The sequence below is a fragment of the Chamaea fasciata genome, unplaced genomic scaffold (genome assembly GCF_029207755.1).
Source record: "Chamaea fasciata isolate MVZ Bird 193981 ecotype frontalis unplaced genomic scaffold, bChaFas1.0.hap1 SCAF_8, whole genome shotgun sequence".
NCBI classification, from domain to species: domain Eukaryota; kingdom Metazoa; phylum Chordata; class Aves; order Passeriformes; family Sylviidae; genus Chamaea; species Chamaea fasciata.
The window spans coordinates 20,968,210-20,990,633 of record NW_027094093.1 but is presented as its reverse complement, the minus strand read 5'-3'; the positions used below and the strand labels follow the sequence as shown (position 1 = coordinate 20,990,633).

The 22,424-nt window shown below is 37.3% G+C and overlaps 1 protein-coding gene across 6 annotated transcripts in view; it reads right to left on the bottom strand.

The window, feature by feature from the left end:
* The window catches only part of LOC136293353 (sodium channel protein type 2 subunit alpha-like), a 70,120-nt gene extending 67,678 nt beyond the window's left edge, over nt 1-2,442 (bottom strand). For all 6 annotated transcript variants that reach the window (XM_066190034.1, XM_066190035.1, XM_066190029.1 and 3 more), the window contains exon 1: nt 2,141-2,442. The gene's annotated coding sequence lies outside the window, so the exon portion shown is untranslated. The remainder of the gene's footprint in view (nt 1-2,140) is intronic.
* Nucleotides 2,443-22,424: the final 19,982 nt, after the last annotated feature.

The following is a 22,424-nucleotide window of genomic DNA, read 5'->3' as shown; positions in this document are numbered from 1 at the left end:
ACCTGAAGCACAGTTCAAGCAATGCTTATCCTTTGTCACCTTATGGCAAGAAGAGCATATAGATAAAAGGGGCCAAGATTTGTACTTTAGAGAACAAGGTCACAACTTGCCTGCCTTGTACATAGATCTCTTTCAGTATCTGCTATTCACTGATTCATCAAAAGTCGTGGGACCCCAGTAATGCCATTAGTACATAGCATACACACAACAAATTATATTGGGCTGAATTGGGAGCAGCAGAAAGAAATGGATATCATCAGTCAGAAGGTTCCATCTTACATCCCACTATACTTTTTTTCTTCAAAAATCATTGCTCTTTTGAGGGAAAATAAATTTCTCTCCATGCCTAATCTTCATAAGGTAAAAGTTAAGTCATCTAATGCCATCTGTGAAGAAAAGAGGTGAAAGCACAAAAGGTGTCACCAGCATATTGATTAAACACACCCTACTTTTTATGCTCTCTTCTTTCCCCTGGTACTTCCCACTCCAAGGTTACCTGATAATAAAGGGAAATGACCAAACTACCACTTTGACAATCTTAGAGGGTACAGGGGAATTGTTTCATGTTCTTCATTGAAAATGTGAAATTGTCTTTCTTTGCTAACATCCAGTATTACCTGTACAGAATTTTGAAATACTGAGCTTAATTGGCACAGCTCAGAAAATCAGTATAGGGACGTCTGTCTGCTCATTGAGGGAAAAATTGTAAACTGACGACACAAGCACAATTTCTGTAAATATCACGGCCAAATAAACAACATATCTGTTTAACAGGTGCTATGAAGCTTCACATTACTGCAGCAGCTCACATTCCTCTCTTTAACAACCTTCCACATCAAAATGGAGATGGGCAAGTGAGCAAATATTAAATATTAAACTGTTAGAGTTAAAAAGTCCCTTCTGAATCTGTTTTCTTGACAAGTCAATTATGAAATCAGAAACATGATATGTTTCTAAAACAAGCATCATTACTACTGATTCTTTATCTTGGAGTTAAACAAGTATACCCCAGGCACCATTAAGAATATAAATTAAAAACTTCTTTCTTTCATGTCAGTACTTCAGGTACAGGCCTTGCTTGCTACTCTGAATATCACCTGAGAGCCAATCCTGCTTTTTTCTGTATGTATGGATTGAGGTGGTAATTTGTAAACTATGGGCTCCTTATTCTGCTGTATGGGGCTTTTTTTGTTTGTTTGTTTGATGGGGGGGTTTTTTCCTACTGTTTTCTTTTGGAATAATTTCCAAATCAATAGTAACATAACGCATGTATCTCTAATGTCTATGTGTGTCTGTAGAACCACTAGTGAAAAAAAGAATTCACGTATCAAAGTGATCGTCAGTCGATATTTTCCTTTTACCTTTAAAAACTGACAGCTTTAATTATTATGATAACAATGAATGAAACAATAGATGAATGGACAATGAAATGAAGAAATATAATAATTCTTGTGTTGATATCCTCAAACAGTCCTATTAAGAGGCATATATTAAGCTTGACAGTAATGTTACAGACAAAATGTGAACTATACATTTGGTGTGGACCTCTGGTTAATTAACAGTTGGTGAATCCATTCTCTCCTACACACAACCATGCAAAAAATAGCACAGAAATAAAATATTTTCTTATATATTTTTCACAAAATTTAGCTAATAAAGGAATTTCTTCAAATACCACATATACCTATAAAACCAGCAGTAAACAACAATGTAGATTTCATCCCTGAATCATCAGAATCTGAGACGCTCAGAATCTTATGAGACCTTCTCTTCCTGAGTCTGAATATCACCAGATTTTTCTTCCTAGGAAACAAGGTCACTTCTATAAAATGCTTGGAATTAACGTTGTCTGTCTTGATTATAAAATGATCTGATTTTGTGAGGAAGACTACTACGCTACAACATCACATTAAGAGTAAGAGACCAGATATCAGATTTAACAGGGTTAAAATAAAAAAATAATAATAAAAAAATCACACCATCATCACAATCAGTCAGTACAAAATGGCTTTGAATTCCCCGTTCCATCTTTGACTCTACCTTAACAGGAAACCAGAGGGGAAAATCCAATTCCAAAATGTGGGAAAGATCATGTTGCCATGATTGATTATGGGTAAAATGAAATGTTTTGCCAGCTTACCTGATTGAAAGAGAATGAAAAATCACTGCAAAGCCCAGCATCCAAAAATAATGTAATATATGTCTCCTCCTGAAACAGTCCGGATTTTCGTCCACAAAGCCTTACTAATTGATCGTAATTTCTGTATTCTCGGTGGAAAACACAGAGACCTTTCCAGAATCCTCTCTGCTTCTGCCTCCGCTTCCTGTTCTCAGTCACTCTATGGTACCCAACATATATGAAAAAAACCCAGCTAATTCTGCGGAGGGGGGCCGGGGAGGGGGATGCAGGGGCGCAGTGACGAGCCCGCAGCACCTGACGTGGCAGCTCCACCTACTGGTGGCGATCCCGAGCGCGGAGCGGGCGCAGCCTGCCCGCCCCGCCGCCGCCCGCCCCGCTCCGCTCCGACCCGCACCGCCCGCGGCAGCCCCGGGCACAGCACACCGACACGGCCGCGCCGCTTATGGAGCAGCCCTTCAAAATGCCGCCTTCTTAAAATAATTACGTTTTAAAACGGCTGTCTGTGTACGTTGAACAGAGCGTTTAGCTTTAAATGCGCTGTTTCCTTTAAAATGCATGGGAACAGAGGAATGTGTAAATAACAGAGCATAGACACTGGCTGCCTCCCTAACTGGCGTATGCAGAACTTGCTAATTATCTTGATACTTTCTTATTCATTAAATACTACCATGTATTTTTGGCACTATGTTCATGTCTTTCAAGTGTGTAAAATGTAGTATACTTACGTAAAAAGCAAAGCTCAAAGTCTTTCCCTTAGACAGCCTTCCTGGGCACGAGCAGATTTGGATCTGCTTACCTAGGATTCCTCTGACCATCCTGCGAAGAATTATTAGAGCACTGGCTCCAGCACCACCTGCTCCATGGGCAGCAGTATTGAGTGAATAAGGTCCTTCAGGCAGCATATTGTTTTGCCCTGCCTGGCAGTTTGAGGAGTGTTGTGTCTGTGGAAAGTGAAGTGTAGAAATGCTGAGCAGTGTCAGCAAGTGTGTGCAATATAATGACTCACAGCCTTGGGATAGAGGTCACTACGGATCCCACCTAATTGAAAATCAAGCTACCAGCTTTGTTCATTCATGTGGGATTTAATAAACAAACATGATTCCACAAAACAAGAATAAATGAGTGTAAGAAGCAATTCATATCTTGCTTTCTTGTAGCTCTTGTAGTTCCTTTAAGTGCCTCTTCTGCAAAGCTTAGAAACAGCCCCATGTTCTGTCCCCTGGTCACACAGTTTGTTTTGGAAGCAAAGACCCCAGGGCAGCCAGCATGTATCCATCCTGATGGCCCCCACCAAGTCACAACCACACAAAGCAGTAGGAGGGGTCATAACTGCTTACAACTCATGTCCCATATCCCTAATATCAATAGACATCCCCTTTTCAGTTAGCATTTCTCCTAAAACATTTGTGTCAATTTGTGAGTAGTCCTTTTGATTTTAGTTACACCTGCTGTGTGCTTGACAGATATAAACACCAAAGTCCTGAATCTGGTGGCAGGAAACAGAAACACATTTTCAGGGGATGTATGTATTCTGTATGTACAGAATAATATCTGTATGCTAAGTGAAAGAGATGTATCCTCACTCTCAAAATGTTTGGGTTTTGTAAACCTGGGGCATACAGGGACACTCCTGATCATACTGTTCATGCAAGTCCCCCTGTTTGCTTCTAAGAGTCTTTGTGTCTGTGAACACATACCACAGTCCTATTTTAAAAAAAAAAAAAGTAGAAAAATTATTATTTTTATTTTAAAATTATTTATTATAAATAATAATATTTTATTTTAAAATTATTTATTACAAACTTCCAGAAGTTATATATATTTTACTTAGAAAGCATTCATTGTCTCTACAGCATAAATTTTGCTTTCATGGGATTATGTTGACTTAGCAAACCCATGGATGATGGGAAGCTGGTGTCTGCATTTTAAAATGCTTAGGAAGGGTTTTTTTCAAACATATCATGTTCTGGAAATCAAACCAGTCCTTGAATAAGGCCTTCATTTGCTTGCATTTCTTTTATTTATAATTTTTAATCTTAAAAATAATTCTTAGAGGTCTTTGGAAGTTTTCTTTAGAAAGTCTTTATATCATTGTCCAAAGGTAATCATCATCTAGTAACATCAGACTTAAAGAGGAGTAATACATGTTGAATCTGTTTCTCCTGGAAAAATAAAGAAATTTGAATCTAAATAACAAACTATTTCAACTTTGTTAAAAAAAGCATAGTTCTTAATACTAGCTGTGTAATTCCAACAGAAATGGGAATATGAACACCAGTTTTGAACCTGAGCTAGTTCAGAGATTTGATTCTTTGTTAAGTTTTATAAGAGTGTAGTTTTAGAATAGCTCATTTTTGTGAACAAATGTTCCACAAGATGGTTAGATTAACATCAAATTACTAGTGAACCCCCCCATCCTGCTTTTTTGTGGTAGTGGCCTTATATTTATTGCAATCTGTGATATGGCAGTTTGCACAATGACTATATTTAATGTACTTTTCTATACCAAGACATTCTTATCGGTGTGGGTGTGCTATTAATGTTATGTCACTGATACAAACAGTTCAATTATCAATTTTGACACTAAAAGAAGAATCCAGAAAATCTAAGTTTTGTTTGTAGAACTGCTCACGCCACACAAAGTCATGGTAAATGTTCATTTACAGAATCACAGAATGGTTGTGTTGGAAGGGACCTCTGGAAATCATGTAACCCAACCTCTCTGCTAAAGCAGGCTCACCTAGGGCCTGTTGCAGGATCACATACAGCTGGGTTTTGAATGTCTCCAGGCAAGGAGACTCCACAGCCTCTCTAGGCAGTCTGCTCCAGTGCTCTGTCACACTCAAAGTAAGGAAGCTCCTCCTCGTGTTCACATGGAACTTCCCATGTTTCAGTTTGTGTCCACTGTTCCTTGTTCTGTCACTGGGCACCATTGGAAGGAGTCTGGTCTCATCTTCTTGACACTTGTCCTTAAGATATTGTATGCATTGATAAGATTCCCTTTCAGTCACCTCTTCTCCAGGCTAACCAGGCCCAGATCATGCATTATGTATGGCCTATATTCTTCTTTAATCATGTACAGACTTTGAATAATGTTCTTATGAACTTTAAAACCTATCAGTGGACCAACAGGGCACAAACAAATAGCTATATATATTTACAATATAAATGCATCAAACCATCTATATAGAATAACTCCCCCCAAACCCTTGAATCTTTAAATATGAAAATTAATTTTTAAAAACCTTCTATGTAAAATGTATATATGTGATACATAGAATATATACAAAATCTATTTCCTCCCTTTCCTCTGCTTCACTAGAGCCCACTGCCAGATCTGAAAATCTGAAGTGGCCATTCAAAAGACAACAACAAATAGGCTGCTTTGACAAAAGTAATTTATAACAATTCCAGCCTGACACTTGTTTCAATTTAAATTATGATTACAACTTTCAATGAATCATCACTGAACATTCAACTCAGAAATTACATTTAAAAATATAACTTGAAAAGCCCTGACATTTTTAAATAATCTGTCTGGGAATCCTGCCCCAGGTGCAGTTTTGCTCCCAGCAAGGACTGAATAACTGCAAAGCTATCCAGTCACTTTTAACTAAATGGCTGAAATACAAATACTGATATATCTTAGTTCCAAAGAGAAAAATAATTTTGAAGTGTTAAATATGAATGAATACAGCCCCTGTATGGGGTTTCATAAGGGCAAGCCCTGTACATAGCTCACATGTAAGTTTTCAGCAATTAAGTCATCAACTTGTTTTAACATCAAATATTTTATTTGATTAATACAATTATTTTTTGACAACAATTCTCCTTAGTAATTCTCAGGCACTTTCGCGAACATACTTAAAGGCACCAAAATATAAAACATTATAACTATTCCTTCAACTACTTGCCAACGCTACCTTTAGAAAGAGGTTGAAATTGCAGTATTTAGCTAAGCGTAATGAACGTGATGTTAATTCAAGTTCAACACTGGCTGATATAAATGTATAAATCTCTTTAGTTTCTCTCTTTTCCCCCTCCCTTTATCCCTAGTGGGCCAAATTAAAAAAAAACAACAACTGCTTTTAATAAATTTTGCACCAGCTACTAATGCGTATTTACAAGCCATGGACCTGACATAGTAGCTTTTCAACTAATAATCTGCACTTTCACTTGAGAATCTTTTTAACAGGCTATAGAGCATACTATCTGAAAAATTAGCTGCTTTAAATTATTCCTAACATCGTAATAAAGATATATGATCAGCAATCTGTATTTTAATGCTTATAGATTTTAATAATAGCAAAATTATTTTAACATTTAAAATAAACTGTTAAATAATAGTTAAACGCCTCCAACTCTTACAGAAGAACCAATAAGAAGGCCATATGCAAATGGACTCGGTTGTGATAATTCCATTCATTCAGTAAAAATGAACTAAAAATATGTCACAAAGCATAAAACACCCAAACTACCTTCCATATGTGCCTAAGTGCTTCCAAAATATTGATCTCAGGTTACAAGTTTCCTGTCATTCAGATGAACTACAATTACAATCATGAGCTTAAGTTATCATGAGCTGAACAAAATGTACACAACAATCACAGCTTAGAGATATCTTAAATGTTCATAAATGCTCATACTCTGTTCATATATTTAGAGAGAGTAGGAGTCTTGTATATCTACATTTTTAAGAAATAAAATCATTGTATGAAACTGATGTCTAAGTTCAAGATAATTACCAGCAGACAATAATAAAATAACTGATCAATATAAAAACTTTTCTTATGCCAGTGATCCTGGAGGTAGAGGTGGGCCTAACTGCATCCCTACTGGTCTTCCGGAGCTTCACAGCCAAACTCACTTGGCATTGTTCACTACTTAGCGAGAGATTTGCTGGAAAGTCCCATAAGTTAACTGGAAAGATGTACCTTTCCCACCATATATGTTCTAGATGTTTCTATCCTCTAGTATGTAGTAGGCACTGCATTGGCTGACACTGTAGAAGTAGTTTACAAATTTCCAAGTGCTAGAAGCAGTATTTCTTCTAATCTTGCTAATCTTGCTTGATAAGGTTTTTTTTTTATTTTATGTCTATTTCATCACAACACAGAAGATTTATAGAAGGCAATTAATTTATTAGGAAATATGTTTTTTGCATGACATATGCCTCAAGAACTTACAGAGATACAGGCAAGCAGGTTAGGAGGATTCTGAAAAATACTAGATAGTTATGTGAGTAATAAAAGTTAGAACAGGGGACAGGCACTGACTCAGATAATAAGGGTTCAATATCTAAGGCTTGCAATTTTCTTGTGTAACTTCCAGAACTTAATGTGTGTATGTGTCTCAGTTCCTCTCCTATGAAATGGAGATAATTCCTGGCATCAGAAGGGGCTATAAGATAAATTAATTTTGTTAGACAACAAAGCTCTAGAGATCAACAGTGAAGAAATATTTTGTTATTCCTTGCAATGTCCAAAGAGGCCAGCCAGCCCTAGGAAGCTATTATTTCAAGCACCATATGTTCACAGGACATGGACCATATTCAAAAGGATCTAACATATATACAACAAGACCCAATAAACAAAGATGAAATGAAAGCAATCGATTTCAGAGTGAACAAATACAATTTAAGGTAGGCAGATTTTAAGAGGTGGAGAAATGAATTAAATGATACCTCAGCAACAAGTGCACTAGTGTGCTCTCAGAGCTAGTAACAAAATCTAATAATGTTCTCCCAGGACACCTATAAACAGAGAGATTGCATTCATATGTTTTCATTCCATTTATTGCTACTGAGTCATGTGGTTTAATTGGTCAGATGAAGGGTAATCATCACTTGGAGAGAGGGGAGGTTTTGTTAAGCAAACCTCAAGTTATGATTTATTTATTTGCTAGTCTTTAAAAGCTGGAATGCCTAGAATAATTGCTCTGTTTAATAACATATGCTTGCCAAGTTGGTTTTGCTTTAGAAAGTTTCTCTACATCTCATAGTACATGTAGAAGTCATCTGCACTAAAAATAGTACCAGTGCAGGAGATGACAAAACATTTCAAAAAATTGACTAGCATGTTAAAGAAAAATAATTGTACCTTGCTTTTGTCCAAGAATGATAAGAATACAGAACATGCAAACTGTTTGCTGCACTGAATTGTAAAGTACAGGCATACAATGTCATGGAGAGCAAAGATGGAAGTGATACGTTCTTTCAAAAAACACTGTACTTATTCTTTGTCAAATCTGTATCCACCATTGGTCATTAAAAGCGACTTCAGTGTTAGCCTCAGGCAGCAGAGAAATTACTGGCTTTAAAGTTTGAAAGTATTATAAAAGTGGTATAAAATAGTCCCTTCTTCAAAAGTAGCTACCAAGACCAGAGAGTTTTCATAATGTAGCAAAATATTCAGAAATCTTTTAAATTCCAAAGCTTTTTTTTTTTTTCAGGCAGAAGTATAATCTGGCAGCCTGCACTAATACACCTCAGATGCAAAGATTTTAGATCTGAAAGCACTGTAACAAAATTCAAAGACTGCTAATGATTAGTAGTCACCAAAGCAGTTTCTCTTAAAGTAACTGGAACTAGGAAGAGAATATACTTCATATTTAGAATAACATTAAAGTTCAGTTTCACTTCAATGAATAATTTGCAAAGGTGGCTCTCAGACGTTAAAGGCAAGAATAACAGGCTTTATTATTTCATAAGAACTAAACAAAGGCTAATAACTTTCTGAGATTAATTTATGTCTTTTAAAAAGATGACACACCAATAAACCACTGTTCAATCTGCAGACCTGTCTTTTGCCTTAGCAATTTACTAAAGTTTGAGAGTTTGAGAGTTTGAGATTTGTGGATTAAAAAAAGATAAAAAGGAAAAGAAAGGGTTCTACATATGTGAAACAGCAATTTTTTGAGGCATGTGAACGACGGGCGTACATAAGTATCTGTTGGCCAGAATGGCTCCAAGCATTGCTCCTTAAGCTTAACATCCCATGCACTGTGGAAACTGGAGTTTGACCTTTTGCTCCATCTCTTCTGGGCAAATGTTTTTGCATGATTTAATAGAATGGTTATTTTTTATGCAGATGACTGTTAGCCATGCTCTAAGAGGCAAAGAGAAATTTCTGGTAGAAATGAGCTCTATCAGCATGGTTGAATAAGCAGAAAGATTCTTCCAGCTATCCTAGTTTTAGGACACTTGAAAAAAAATCAGAAAATTAGATTTGTTTAATGCATATTTGTTTTCATTCCTATGGAGTTCCTATAATTACTATTAAAATTGTTAATAAAACCATGAATGAATCATGTTTGTAGGTATTGTTGGAAGCTTTAGGAGAGTTAGAATCAACTTGCATAGATTTGCTAGGATCTCTCTGGATATCTTCTAAAATTTTCATAGAGAAACTCTTTACTTTCTCACAGACATGTAACTATTTGAAAGTTTGTGCCACTTTGTGAAAAATCCAGTTTTTAGGGGAAAATAAAAACTTAGAAAACTCCTGAAGATCTCAGCAGTTAAGTCTATTGTCTTTTATTTACTGTGGCACTTTATTGTGGTATATGTGAGATCTTATCATATCTCACTTTAATTGTACTTTTCATGGAAGATACAGAAAATCAAATATCACTTTGCCAATGAGCTTTACCACTAAAATGTAATTGCCATATACCTACAGATTATAAAGTGAGAATGAGGATTAAGATTGCAGAATAAAGCTTGTCTGAGTTTGTGTATATTTTTTATAATGCAGCTGAAATTCATGTTTATTATCAGTCCACCTTTAACTAAATTGCTACTCTACTGCAAAGAATTACATATTAGTACTATTATAAGTAATAAAAATTCATATAATTTCCAAATTTCTTGTAACAGTTTTATCTCATTTTCAGTATTACAGTTTTATTAATTCAAATTATATTTATTTTTTCGTAGATAGCATACAAGTTCTTGGTTATTTTATGAAGTTGAATTAATATTCAAAACTTTAATATTACATATTTCAATGAAATTACATCTTTGCAAAAAATACATTCAAAAAGTGACTTTAGAATTAGGCTTTCGAATATCAGCTTCAGCATATTTGGTCTCAAGTAGGCCTATATGCATTCATGATGTATTTCCATATCTATACAAAGCTGTCAAAGTCGATTCCAAAGTATCTGGTGCTGCGTGCCCTGCTGGGGCGTGCGGGCCCCGAGGAGCAGAGTGGAGCCAGCCCGCACTCCAGCACCGCGGACAGCGCCCGCTGAGGTAACACTCGGCGGCACTCCGCAGGGAAACCCCTTGTAAGTACGAGCACTTCTGTATAAAGTAGTATTTTAAGGAAAAAATTCCCTAAAGTCAGATTAGAGCACATTTCTTGGTGACAACAGGACTTCTAAGATTCTCAGTCCATGCTCACACTGTAAGCGTTTTGACCTATTATTATCACTGCTTGCACTATTTTAGTATTATGGAGTCCTTACAGGGCCCAAGATCCCATTGTAGGGCTTGAAAAAGGATGAAAATTGATCATTTTCCTGGGACACTCCAAGGCTTTGGGATAACCGTGATGAATGGTTTAAGCTGACACAAATATCTGTCATTACTCAAACTGACTGTCTCTTCAGCTACTCCCTTTTGTCAACAACACTGATTTTTGTGATGAGTGAGATCATGGATCCTAATTATAAAGTCCAAGGTTTTCATCTAGATCCATTCCTAGTCTGCACTTTTTCCTCCCCCAGGCCCCATGTTTTGGTATGATTAAATTTTCCTCCACAGCTGAGAATTGCTGAGCCAACCCCACATGCAGGTGGCTGCTAGCTATGTGATGTGACAGAGCAGGTGTACGTGATAGAAATAGAAGATAAAAGTAGAAACAGTCAGCTACACAGCATTCCAGTATAAGGTATCCTTTAGTAACACTAAATCCAACACTTCTATTATAGGAATTGTGGCTAGAGACAACTGGGGTGAGGCAGTCAATTTGCACATCAGTCTTTTACAACTGATAGTATACAGAACAACAAGATCATTTCTAAGATGCTATAAAATGCAATGGAGCCTTGGATTTAAGTAAGTAAAACGTATCACCCTAAAAATTCTTTATTGAACAATAATGTGATAGTCCTGGCTACATCCAAGCATCCATTCCTTCTGTCTTACTTAACTTTTCTTTTTAATCTGGCTTTCAATATATATATAAATGTCATTTGTGTTTTGAAGTATCAATAACCAAAGGAAAAAAACAAGCACTCTAATTTTCTACTGCTCTGTAGTAGAGAGCTCTGCATAAAGAATGATTTCTTTATTTCTAAACATGCATTAGTATATAGTAAAATAAAGGTATCAGGCAGAACCTTGAGTTTTCTGCAATTACGTGTATACTAATGTATTCAAATACTTCATTGTTAAAAGAAAAAAAAATCTTTTAAGTGATTAAATGTTAAGCCACTTTTCAAGAATTGGTAAGCACTGCTTACTGTTCCCGTATGTAAAGCTGTGTACTCGAGGGTAACGCGGTGCACAAGCTGTACGGGCAGGGTGTGCGGGCTCCGGCGTGCTCGGTCCTGCCAGGAGGTGGAGCCAGCACGGAATCCGCTGCCGCTTCGTTTCCTCCCTCTCCGCTCTCCCCCCTCCTTTTTTTTTTCTCCCACCACCAATTTTCTGATCGATGCTGGGATTCAAGGAGTGAATCTCAGAACAGGAAGCAGGCGAAGAGACTACAGAATACTGCAGAGGTTCCTTTGTTGCTTTTATGGGGAGGTTCTTTATTTCTTTCCTTTTTCATTTCAGTGAAATCAAGAGTTTACAAGCTTCTTTGCCCAGGAACCTGTACCTGCAGTAGGAGCCTCTCATCATCTATCTACAAGTGTATGGATATTTCTTATGCTATGATTTTTAATTCTCTTTTAATCAGGTAAGGCAACGTTATATTTTACTAGAATGCTATAAACCAACAAATTCTAGCTGTTTTTTACCTAGATTCTTCTCTTGTGGTGCCACACCTAGTTTTCAATTAATATTAATAGAGCAAGGGGAGAGGAAATAATAGCCATCTTTGCCACTGCATGGATTTTTCATAGCATTTAATTGGGTCTTAGCACAATAATGAAAAATGATGTTGCTCTTTGCAGATTTCCAGTCCTATATTTTTAAAGCTTGCTTGTTAGTAATAAGAATTACTTTTGAGTTTGTGTTTTTCATCTCAATTGTGGTAATTTGTTGCTGTTATTTTAAGGTGGTCATCCACAAGTGTTTTCTTTTTCTACTGGAGGCTATATTGGTGCTGTATTCTGAATACAAATTGGAGTGTGTTTTAAAGCACATAATTGCATCCCTGGGATTGCACAATTTTGATGCAGAGATGTACTGTTGCTTCTTTATAGCCTTTTCAGTGTGAGGCTCTCTTTACTTCCTAAATTCGTCATTTTTTTTCGGTGAGGCATAGGAGATTTATAGGATTCTCCCCTCCCTCATCTCCCAAAACAGCCTCTCCCTGATGGAAGACAGAATGGAGGACTTGTCTGTGACTAAACATGGTTTTGCACTGCTGCATACACCATATGAAACACATATGTTTTGTGAGTTGTTTTATATATAAAAGAATGAAATTTTTATTTTGAAACTTCATTCCATATTGCATGAGAGAGAAAAAATATTCCTTTCATTATTTTTTTAGAAGCATGATACCCACTGGGAGAGACAGCAGAATGACTCAGGAGGTGGGAAGCTCATGCAGCACCCCCTGACTCTTCTTTCAAACCTTCTGGTCTTTTTTCTTATCTTCGCTTAATTACACCAATAATGGTTTTAGTTGGGAAAAGCAACACAGAAATGCATTGACTTACAAAGTCATAGAACAGAGAAGGGGCTCAGTAACCAGTTTGTGAAAAAACAATATGCAATCAGGTTTTTTCCCTGTTGCTTTATAATATAAGGTGGTAAGTAGCACTTCATCAAAATTTTCTCACACCTGTGTAAAGGCAAACTTTTTTCTTTCTGTGGTGATAAGTGAAGCAACAGAAAATTGCCTGTTGGGATTTGAATGCTTGATGCTGTGTTGGCTTTAGATGATTCCATAGATACAGATGAAACATTACGAAGGTTCACACACATCCTCGCCATCTCTGCAGGTTGCCTGCTTAGCTGCATTTTTCTGATCAATGTTTTCAGAATGCATATCTGGGTATGGCTGAGCCATTGCAATGTCTGAAGGTCTCTTCGCTAGATGGTAAAGGTTCCTTCATTATTGAACGGATCTGGAGAAATGATGAATGATCATGTCCAAATGATCTGCAGTTTCCTCTGGTGACAAATGCATTAAATAAATGATGCTCTCATATGTCTATAGGCCCCACTTCAGCAACAAACAGACGTGTCAATGGGATGACTCACATTCTCAATATTAGGCAAGTGGATAAATACCTGGCTCTGTGCTCTTGATTTTTAGACTGCATCAATTTTTGGAGAAAAATAGTATTTGTAATCACAGAAATTTTGCAGTGTTCATAAAATGCAGTTAGTAGGTCAAATGGGCATGTCACTTCAAAGGCAATCTTTAGATTAACTCTTCTCTTTAAAAAAATAAAATCAATTGAGTTATTATAGCCCTTAAAGGAAAATACTGAAGCAGAATTCTTAGAGATTTTGAGTATATTTGTTATGAACATTAGGTCTTGGGAAACAGAGGCACACAAATGGCTTTATCATATCAAAGCATGATACAGTTATACACTAGGAATAAAGTTGGGTATTTCTGAAGGAGTTCAAGCAAAACTTGACCCTAAGAGAAAGCTGACTCTCCCTATGTTGGGTGAAACTTAAGTATAGGGGCTATTAAAGTCTTCTTGTTATTTTTGAATACTGAATTACTCTATTTGTACTCATATAAGCATCAGATCTCAACAGCAGAGGCCAGTGTACCCACCCTGCAGCAAGAGCAAGAGCTCAGCATCAGTTATGCTGCCAGTGCTGCTTCCTTGATTTCATCTCAGACCTTGACAAATAGATTTATGTGGTCACTACCTGCAGCCCTGCTCCACCCCCAAGTAGCCCCAAAAACTCTCCCACTAAAGGAGTAGAGACAACACTGAAATCTAATATAGTCTATCTGCTTGATTCATACCTGGGAGCAAGAAATGCAACCGTAATCCCGTTATGCACTCAGCCCTTAGCTGGAGCACAAAAAATCTCAAGCAAGATTTTTGCTATGTTGCTTCCAATGTTTTAAGGCCATAGATGTGCTCCCACCGGCTTCTCCAAACCCCAGTGTGGATCCTTTGCAGCTGCAGACCCTGGTCGTGCACTCCCCCTGAGTGGAAGGTGGCTCTTGCCCATCAGAGCCCTCCTGTTCCCTTCTCTTTGCCCTCAATCCCAGCTTGACAAGCAGGTGTCAGGAATCCCAGGGACTCCTTCTAGAGGCTTCCTGAAGTCATTCGAAGAAACCCATTTCTTGTACCTTCTCTCATCTTGCAGACACCCACTAGTCTTAGAAATGCTGGGTGAGAAGACATTTCTACCAATAGTCACTTGTATCTCCTGTTCCTCTGTATCCTCTGTTCCTCTGTCTCTGAAAGACAAATAATGTACCTCATTTCCCAGAGGTGGTAATGAGGAGAGGTAAATGATGTTGTAAATAACTAAATGCATTAAGGATTTAAAAAAAAAAGCTGAGGAAATTAATCATTCTGTACTTAATGCATGCTTGGGAAGATATACTGCAAAGAAGGTTTGGGACCAAAACACTGACAGAGGACAATTTAAAGAAACATTGAAAAACTATATTCATGCTCTTCAGTTCAAATTCTGAGTTTGCACTCTACCTCTCTTATTTTTGCTTCTGAACCTACTATTGTTCCTTTTCCGACCCTTATCTCCAACTAAAGTTCGGCTGCTTCCTCTTTCTGCCTCTGACTGGTTTGGGACCAGCAGAAGGGCTTTGCTTCCACTCCGGCCTTCAGTGTTGGGTGCCCCAGCAGTTCTCGGTATTAACTGCACTGAAGGGGCTGCTGATGTAGAAACACAGCCAACACATGGCAGCACTCAAAGTATTTATTACAAGCTGCTAAGAAGCTTTTTCTGAGCATATCTAGAAATTATTTTAGAGAAGTGTTGAATGGCCAGATTTTAATAAATTTAAACAGGAGCAATAAGACTGAAACTCATATATTGCCTGAGCAGCCTACTCAACACAATCCAGAATAAAGAGACTGTAGCAAAAGTTCTGAAAAAAACTGGCTGGAAATACATTTTAATGCTGCGGTATTACTACCATGCTTATTAAATAAACACAAAACCAGTTTTTGATCTTGCTGTTAAAAAACCCAACAACATAGATTCATCAGTCTTGCCTGTTGTTTTTTAAACTTGTAGATTAGGGAAATAATACTGTCGAACTTTTTCCAATAAGCAGACTAAAAATGTACTTTTTCTATTAAATAGTGAGGTTTTTGTTGTTATAAGCATTCAAACTGAAAGAGGATACATGAATCTGCATTGTGAAATTGATATTTTCTTTCTCATTTAATTGAAAGAAATATCTCACCATTTATAGTGCCATTAAAGAAATAAATCAAGTCTCAACAATTAATATTTGGCAAAGCTGAAAGCATTATGAAGTGATTCACATGATGGAAACATTAAGCAAACAAAACTCTTGTCATCTGTCATTCTATGTTGTTCATCCTGTAAGAAAAAAAAATTAAAAATAAAAAAAAATAGCAATAACTTATTTTTATGTCTCTCAAGCTGAAGTTCAGTGATTGGTCTATGTGAAGTTTTCTTAGACTTTGTGTGATTGTGATACTACTTGCCGCTTCATTCTTTGCTTGGTTTCCACTGATTTTGGCCAGATTAATTGTTGTAATGCTAGTTGGTTCTCACCGTCTTTCTGGAGATCCTCACACGTGGTTGCCATTATGCATTAAAAATGCAAACTTCCTTTGCCAAGAAAGAGGCTCGTGTTCAATAAGATAATGATTGCTCCATGCAGGGTACAGCTACCTTACTTGCACAAACTGGTAACAAACAGCATGAGCAGGCATGCCTTTTAAGATGATGGATGTCCAGGTTTTGAGCGTACAGGAAGTGGTCTTGTCATATGAGAGGGGGTGCCTGGGTTTTATGCAGTGCTCATTGTCTGGTTTTAAATGGAGTTTTAACATACAGATTTTGAGTAATTCCCATGTCAAACCACCTGCTCTGACCAAAATATTGGGTACTGTTCAACACTGCAGTAAAAAGCAGGATGGCAGCAGGTCCAGCCAGCCCTTAGCTTAGCACCTTGGTTTCAAAGGCAGCATTTGTACTATATGGAACTGTATAAGCCGAACTTGCCAGCTTCGGACTCCATAGCTTTCTGGACACTGATACTGAGCTAACTTAGTTAAAGCTGGAACGTTTCCCCATCTACTGCTGTCATTCCTCTCACAGCAGGGTCAGTGTTCCTTTAGTTGAATTATTACCTGCAGGCTTTTAGAGTGGGGCAGAAACAGTCCTCCTATCTGAATAGGAGGTAATTATATATAAGGTTTTTTTCTATACCATCTTCACCATGTCTCACCATCCTCTGTGTAACTGCAAAATCCTCCACAGACTTTGACCTCAATGTAGTTTTGTTTGATGATAAATGTAAATGACTCACTCTGAAATTAGGAATCTGACTCAAGTTCTCTAAAGCAATACACTGTGTTCTAGATTCACCCGTTTGTCTCAGTAGGATAAAAGATCTATTAGGAGCTGGATTCTATACATGTATACAAGAGGCAGATACATGCAAAAATATTTGACAGTCTGTGATCTCAAGAAAAGCAGTGTCCAGAGTTTAATGAATTACAAACTCTGGGGAGCAAGGTTAGAAACAAATGTCCCTTGCCTAGACACTGGGATCTGAATTTGCTGTTTAAAAATGAGTTCCATAAACCGGTGCCAGCACCCACATATCTAAACAAGCCATGAGCTTATAGGCAAGTATATGGAAAATTTCTAAACGAACTCTATAATGAAACAAGGACTCTGCCCAGGATAGTTGAAATTTGACGGCCTATCTCCAAGTATGCTAATTATATTTTGTGTATAAGTAAACATTTGTACCAAAGGCAAACCAGTGGAAAATCCTACTTTTTGGGCCACAAGGCAAGCTTTGTTAGATAAGTCTTCCCTCCTGGAAGTCTCTGGCAAAGTTATTTTAACTGGCACTGTAGCACGCAAGGTTGTATCCGAAGAGTTTAACAGGTGTATTTGTGAGCGTGTGAGCTCCATGTGTTTTCTCTCTGCTGAAAGTCAATAATGCAACCATGGAAACTAAAAGATAAGTACTGACACCAGGCTGGATGAAAAAATCTTCCATCTGTAGTGGTGTTAACCTGAAAGCAGACATGGGGCAAACACTGCACGATTGTTTGCAGATTGAGACTTCGGTGATGGCTGCACAAACACCCTGTGCAAATGCATTCACACAGGTTAGATTTTTCAGTGTAGAGGCTGGTTTCCATTTTGTAAAATGAGAAGCACCACAAAAGTGTTGACAGTAAACAGCCTCCCAAGTACCACAATAATACTACTGAAAAGTTCTCATAGTGAAGCAATGAGAATATGCTTTGAAAATACTGGGGGACAGGTTGAGCTCTACTTTCATTTGGCTTCTGGAAAGTACTAATAGAGGAAATGGAAAGCACAGAATTTTACTCTCACAAGCAATGGGAAGATGGAAACCTTTAGAGTTATTAAGAAAGTCAATTTGATTAGAAAGAAATAGACAGTAAATATTACTGGGCCACACTTAAAAGAGTCACTTTTCAACAGAATAACATTTTACATCTTGCAAACAGTTTGCTTCTGTAGTTATGTTGGCTAAGCATATGCAATAGTCATAACATTTTCAAGACTTATTGTTTGAAATATTTTTATGATATTTTCAATTAGAGTTAACATTTAAAGTGCTTCACAGCCTTTACATTTGTGACCATGAAAAGATATTTGTGCATTTGCCAGATGAAATTTTTTTATGAATATCATGATCTTTGATGTGAAGCAAAGCTTCGGCCCTCAAAGCCAAGCTGAAGGAAGGCTCCTCTCACACAGAGAAATCTGGTACTTGACTCCACTAGTATTCTTCAGGGGGAAAAAAAAGTGAACATAAGCCTCAGGGAATGATAATGGTGATGACCTTTATTGTTATATGGGATACTTGGGTGTTATTAGTCATGCTGATATCTGGCTTTGTGGAGTGGCAGAGGCTGGGAATTCTGGAGAAGTGTTCTCCATTGCTGGGAAAGGGATTATATAGCTTTTCTCAGTATTGACCTCACTTTCAAATTAGTTCATGAATTCACACATTCTCAAAATAATCTGCCCTTAGTGAGAAAGATGAAGAATATGATGCAGAACTGGAGTGAGATGGTGAGGTGGTATAAATATTGTGAGGATGGGCAAACGGCTCTGGAATTGTGGTAAGAAGAGGAAATATCATCTGGGAATCTAGAGAAGACTGACTGATGGGAAAGAAGCAGTCAAATATAGGGTAGGGGAAAGAGAAATTTTAAAAGGGTATACAAATTGAGTTTATATGAAAAAAATAGTTGAATACATGGTAAAGGAAATATTGACATGTGTATTATCCATGTTTCTGTATGGAAACAAGCAGTGGGGCATGCACGGCTCCTGTCAGAAAATGTCCTTGCAGTGGTACAGCTCCAAGTTGCAGGTGATACTGTGAGCAAGGAATGCTTCTAAGAACTCTTTGGGGAGCTCCTGTATTCCTTCTAATCAGAACCTGTTTTGCTGGCTCAAACATATTGGGAATGGAAAAACTCTCCTGAGGAGGTTTTCAACATCTGCTCTGTTGTTTTATTCACACGTACCAACAAATGCAAATGGAGTATATAAAAAACCTGTACACTTAGGAAATTATTCTGAACTGGAAAAAAATTATCAAACTCCACTGAACAAATTTCAGTTCCAAATAGTCCAGTTACAATTTGCTGCAGTTGTATTTCAGCCTAGAATTTGTAGATTGCCTTCAGCAATCCCTCTTTTTCCCATAGTTATAAAGTATTATTATGAACAAGCCTCCACTCCCTTTTTTTTTTTTTAAGTTACCGTGAAACTGAATCTTCATTTTTAAACAAAGTGACTGAACTTTAAAGCTTTTAATTGTTTTTTTTACCTGTTATGAAAACGATCAGGAGCTATAAAAAGTTAGTTTGGGGCAAGTATATGATGTAAGTATTCAGCTTTCCATTTCTGGCACATTTCCATACTTCTGTGCCACTTCTCCTTTTTTTCCTAACACCACTACCCAGGAAAGTGATGTCTACGTATGAAACAAGGCACCCATGTTATTGCAATAATACTTTGCCATAAGGTAACTTACTAAGGGTTTCTCATGAATTTGGTGTGTTTCAGCTGAGACTCTTTTTAAATCAGGGGACTGGTACAATCCACACTGGGCAGAAAGTCAGAATAAACACTCATAACCATCTCCTCTGATCCTACACTTATGAATTTGCATTGCTCCCTCAGGCTTTTCAAGTTTCTTGATGGAATAGTGGTACTACCTTCCTGCTCTTACTTAACTGTATGTGTCAGCCATAGGCACTTAGTCCCTTTGGATAAAATGATCCATAAAGATGTTTTCATAGTATTCAGAATATTCTCAGTTTATGTCTTAATATGACAGGTTTTGAGAACACTATAAAAGGCAAACAGAAACTGGGCCTGGCAAACTGTTTCAGGACTTTTTAAATGGCATTTCTATTTAATTGTGGGCCAATTAACTACTCTGTTTCCTTTCAGATCAAACAAAATCTTCTAAATTTAATAGAGACTTGTTTAATGCTTTCTAATGTTATATATCTGACTGAGCTTTTCATTACCCAGGGAAACAAACATGCTGGTCAGGTCACCAGGGAATAGTGATGATATTTGCTCTCTGCCTTTGCATGGGATGTGGAGGGGATGAAGGTGCAGCCCTAAAATTCTAACAGTTTTAACAGTTCCTGTATCATGGTCTGGGAAATCCTATATAACCATTTGGCTGTGTTCTGCACAAATCACCATCCATATTACTCATCATAGGATCTAATGTGTTTGGTTTAATTTGTCCCTTTTGGTTTAATTTGTCCCTTTTGGTTGCCAAATTTTGAATATACATCCCACCTTATGTGTCTCCCACTGGTGACATCTTCATTTAAAATACATACTCAACTGTAGAGATGTCTGTAGTGTGAAGCTTTGGACAGTTGGCAGAACTGTAATACATAATAGCTGTTAAAATTACAGTCATTAATACATATTTTTGAGTAATAAAACAGGAATATTCAATTCTCTCCCTGTCTCTGTCAATGTGTATCAACCCGCATATTTTCATACGTCATTCTGGTTCCCAAACCACACGTGGTTCTGCTTCTTAAAACACAAAATGGGATCAATGATAATAGGTACAAAATAAGCGGCTGATATTTAGTAAGGAGGTATGGAAGTAAGAGGATCCACTAAATATTTAACATTTTAAAAATCACATTAAAAGTATGCTAGTAAGATACAGAATCAAGTCAATCAATTGGCTGTGAAACACTGAATTAAGGCTGTCTTTACATTCTAGAAATCACACATATGATTTGCAGCCACCTGTGAAAACAGCAGATTGAACTGCCTGCCATCGGGCAGTATTGAGTACTCACCTCTTGCCCCTTCTGGTCAGTCCAGAGAGACAGGCACTTCTGGGGCACAACTTGCCTCCTCTTAAGGTAAAGATCTGAAATAGTCAGAAGAATTGCCCTCTACAGGGCCTATTTTTCTCCAGAAATATGAAAGGCTTGGATGCAGATGGCAATAGATACAGGCGTTTGATGCCAGAGAAGGCAAACCCTGCTTGTGGCATGACCAGTTCTCCAATACAGCATACAGACCTTGCATGGAGGACAAATAGTTAGCATCGTTCTTTTCCCCTTCCCACTAGTCACTACGCCTGATCCCTGTGCAGCACCAACAAAGTCTCCTCCAAAACAAATTTCTCTGCTTTTAAGAGCTCATCCATATTGCATACTACATCAGGCAGTGAATATTGCATTACCGTATCTACTGACAAATGCACCAAAACTAAGGCAGATCTCAAGTCTATGCTGCCATTTCAGTCCTTCTTCCTACAGTAATAGGTGCTTTTTATTGGAGTATTTGTGCACAATTTTAGGGAGACCATATTGATACACATACGAATGAGTTATTGAATACATATTTACACACACTTCACAGAGCTCTTGTCACATTTATAAACTCATTTTCACATCTTTTTGTCTATCCTTCCAATTAATTCCAGTCCAGTTATCTCAGGTTTTTATTCCCTCTCTTGCCCATTCATCCCAAGCTTTTTCGCTTTCTCCTATCTCTGCTTGCTCCATTATACTCCCTCCCCTGCTTGTTCCACCATACTGCCTTCCCTTTTCCTTGACTGTTCCCCAGCCTGGTTTCCTTTGATTTCAAATTGATAAACTTAGATGAATTTCTTGATCATAATAATCTACAAGTCTTTGAGTTTTTCATGTCTCTCCAACCAGCCTGCAGGACTACTGCAGCCAATTTTGAGACAGTTGCTTTATCCAGGCAGACAGTTCTTACACGTATCATTTCCCTGGAGGTTTCTTATGCTGCTGGTCTTCAGTCTGAGATATGTCTCCCTTTTTTCCTAAATGCCTCCTTTTCCTTCTACATTTCCTTCTGGGTTTTTAAGTTGGTTGTTTTGATTTTTTGGGGTTTTTTTTCTTTTTTTTTTTTTTTTTTGTTTGTTTTCTTTAATAACCATCATACAGAATGATTTAGAACAAAAAGATGAAAGAACATTCCCACTCCTGGGTCAGCAAAGTCCAGAAAGACCGACTTCATTTGAAGGAAAATCCCCTCTGATAGACAATGAAACAACAGAAAAATGCATTATCTCTGTAATTCACACCTTTAAATTTCTGGGGTGTTCTTTCAAATATATGCAAACTAATTTTTCAAAAATTTTCAACTCTAGGCAAGTATTATATATACCATTCCAAAAGAAAAAGTCCCAAATTCAGAATGTGACTTATTCATGCTTTTAAATTTGGCAGCTATAAAATTTTAAGGGTAAATACATATTCGTAGCCTTTTTCTTAGAAATAGTTTCATTTGAGTTGAAGCTTCCCTCCAAAAATTGGTCTGAGGCAAAAAATGTAAAATTTTAGCCCCAGCACTTCAAGTTTGGCATAACCGAGTAAGGGGGGAAGAAAAAAAAAATAAAAGGAAAGGAAAACTGGACAGGTCAATGTCAAGTAG